The 3359-nt window shown below is 37.3% G+C and overlaps 1 pseudogene; it reads left to right on the top strand.

The window, feature by feature from the left end:
- Positions 1 to 255: 255 nt before the first annotated feature.
- Positions 256 to 452, top strand: LOC125108018 (uncharacterized; annotated as a pseudogene).
- The last annotated feature ends 2907 nt before the right edge of the window (positions 453 to 3359 follow it).

The raw sequence follows: 3359 nt of genomic DNA, 5'->3' as shown, positions 1-3359 counted from the left end.
TTGTAAGAATTAGAAGTAAGGGGGTGCCTGGGTGGCTCAGTGGATTAAAGCCTCTGCCTTTGGCTCAGGTCGTGATCCCAGGGTTCTGGGATCGAGCCCCACATGGAGCAGAGAGCCTGCTTCCCTCTCCCTCTCTCTCTGCCTGCCTCTCTGCCTACTTGTGATCTCTGTCTGCCAAAAAAAAAAAAAAAAAAAAAAAAAAGAATTAGAAGTAAGACTGTATAAATCTTTCTGAACATTGAAATCACCACATTTAACTTTGCGCAGTGGCAGTATCGTAGCCAATGAGGTTTATCCGAGGCGCGATTATTGCTAATTGAAATCACCACATTTCATTCTTAACATTTCCCCCTCCTTGGAGAAGCACCTTGGAGAAGCACCTTGGAGAACTCAAAAAACAATTTAATAGAATTTTTTAAAGAACACTCAATATTCATTTCTTCTTTAGTGTTTATCAGAAGTTGTAATTATTTTCTCTATTTATATACAAACTTATTGTCTGAACCCTTCACTAGGATGTAAAGTCCATGAGGGAAGTGATCATGTCTATTCTAATCAACATTGTTTCTCCAAATGAGATAGGAACTAATCAATAACTGCTTGCTTTTGCCTAAATTCTGCCTCTAGATTGTCAACTCCTTGAAATTATGGACTAATGCATAATTCATCTTTGGATTATTCCCTAATGTATAGTAAATAAATGTTAATTTAAAATCACCTATAAATTTTGTTTAAAATATCATTTTTTTATTTTTTAAAATTTTATTTACTCATTTGAGACAGAGAGATACAGAGAGAGAAGGAGCATGAACAGGGAAGAGGCAGAGGGAATGGGAGAAGCAGACTCCCTGCTAAGCAGAGAGACTGCTGCAGGGCTTGATCCTGTGACCCAGAGATCACAATGTGAGCTGAAGGCAGACACTCGACCATCTGAGCTACCCAAGTGCCCCTTAAAATGTCATTTTAAAGGAAAAAGAGATATAAACAAAAATAGTTCTTAGATAAGAAATATCAACAAAAAGGAAGTTTTAAAACAGCTGAATGCTGCCAATCATATTTTTAAATAGTATCTAGTTTATGTAGAAGTTGGGAGGTTTTTTGGCCCATAATTAAAACATTATTGAAAAAATGACAGCAAAATAGGAGATCACTGTTGTGTACCTTACAAAATGAAACATAATTACATTATCTGGATAGATTAACTAGAATTACTGCACTGATAAGGCTTTCTTCTAAATGAACACCATGTGAAGGAAGCATGAGAGCATATTTAACATAAGTCTACTATATGTCTGGTATAGTTTTAATGACAAAAAAGTACTTCTCTTTTTGTTTGTTGTTGTTTTTAAAAGATTTTATTTATTTATTTGACAGAGAGAGAGAGAGAGACAGATCGCAAGCAGGCAGGCAGAGAGAGAGGGGGAAGCAGGCTCCCTGTTGAGCAGAGAATCCAATGCAGGGCTCAATCCTAGGACCCTGAGAGCATGACCCAAGTTGAAGGCACCCCTCTGAGCCACCCAGGCACACCCCAAAAGTACTTCTTAAGTAAAACATTTAAGTTTTAGGAAAATTAGATTAATATTCATATATAGTTTATTTTCCTTTTATACTAGAAATTCAGTATAATAAATCTTACATATTTGACTTTACTCTGATGTGACTATAACTGTCACTCCTGTTTCTCAAATGCTATAACGGACTCTATTTGAGACCCTGAGCCTGAATTCAACAGTTAAAATTTCAGTGAAAGCTGTCAGGAGATGCAATCTTAATGTTTAGGAACTATTCTGAATTACTTTCCTAAGAAATCTGTCAGCAAGTGGGCACAAAGTTTCAAGATCATGGAATGCTATAAAGGTTTCATAAATCTGATGCAGGAGTTTTTAATCTGGACCCCATTAATGGACTTCAGGGGTCAGCAGAACCCTATAAGTCATAGAGAAAATTTATGTAGATCTGAATTCCTCTTTATAATCAGATTATTGAGGGTGGTTGGTGTATTTTAACTAGGGCCACTACTGGTATTCTACTTGGGGCAATACTTCTTTGTTAGGGACTGTGCCAGATTTTGAAGGACATATAACATCCCTTGGAAGCCTGTTCATCAAATGCTAGGAATGGCTCCTTAATCTTTGTGACAACCCCAAACAATCCCCATGTCCCCGTCCATTCTTGAGGGCTTCTTGAATTGAAGAATCACTGGATATTATATAATCCCAAGGAAGATCAAAGAAGCATGGTTTTTTAAAGCTTTGATTGCCTCATTTTTGGAAAAGTCTTTTCTTGCTTGTGGGATGATGATCTTGCAGAGAACAGGCAGATGGGACTGGAAACCTCAATTAGATGAATTAGCACATGTTAGGAGAACATCTGAGAAAGAGAAGTGAAAAAGTAGAAAGAAGGCAGTAGTCAGAATGAGATGTCTGAATTTAAGTTCAGAAGTTCAAGTAGTTCCAGATGATGACAAGTTCATCTGTGTCCATGGAAGTGGATGGCTCATGTGGGTGGAGGTGAATATCATTGAAGATGAAGAGGTCAACGTTGGTTCCCAGCCCTCATGGGATCTTTCCTGGTATAATTTGAAAACCTGCCCCGTGTGTGGAGGGCAGAAAGTAGTATTAATAATAACAAAGGGAACCAACATATGAGGCTAGTTTTGGGCAGCAGCAAGACAAATGAATCCCTGCACCCATTCTCCAAACTTAAAAGTTTATAAAGAGGTCCTGACAGGCTCAGTAAGGTACATACTGTGTAGGTGTTTTCAACACCACATTGCCATCTCAAGGCTATGATATCCTTGGAGCAGCCTGTGGGAGCAGGTAAGGCAAGCAGAACCCACATTCCAAGGACAGGGGAGGAGTTGAGGAGCCTCTGAGTGCCTGGGTCCAGCTCACAGGTCAATCAGTGGTCATGTCTTTTTGATGACATTCTTCTATAGTCAAGGAACAAAATGGCCATGTTGTTCAATGAGGTATCCAAGTGTATTTTGAAAAGGCTCAGTTAGTGGTAGGACTTGTGATGAGGGGTGTTAGGTAATAGAACTTTAAAAGATAATTAAATTTAAAAACTTTAGCTTTAAAAGATAATTCAATTTAAAAGATAATTTGATAAGATAATTTGACTTTTTTAAAAAGATAAATAGACTTTTGAAAAGAAAATTTGATACCTCTAATAGTCAGGAAAAAGCATATTGGAAACTTATTGGATATTATTTCTCACCAGTTTGACAAATATTAAAAGGTTGATAATATTCAGTATCGGAGATTGAATAGGCGAAAATATATTACGTATCCCTGAGTGAAATGCTACTATCTTTTTGGTTAGAGAGTTGGAAATATCTATTAATTCTTCCATCCCAC

Source organism: Lutra lutra, chromosome 8 (assembly GCF_902655055.1).
Source record: "Lutra lutra chromosome 8, mLutLut1.2, whole genome shotgun sequence".
In the NCBI taxonomy this organism is placed as follows: Eukaryota; Metazoa; Chordata; class Mammalia; order Carnivora; family Mustelidae; genus Lutra; species Lutra lutra.
Note: the sequence above shows the minus strand (reverse complement) of the source record. Positions and strands in the feature narration are given on the sequence as shown.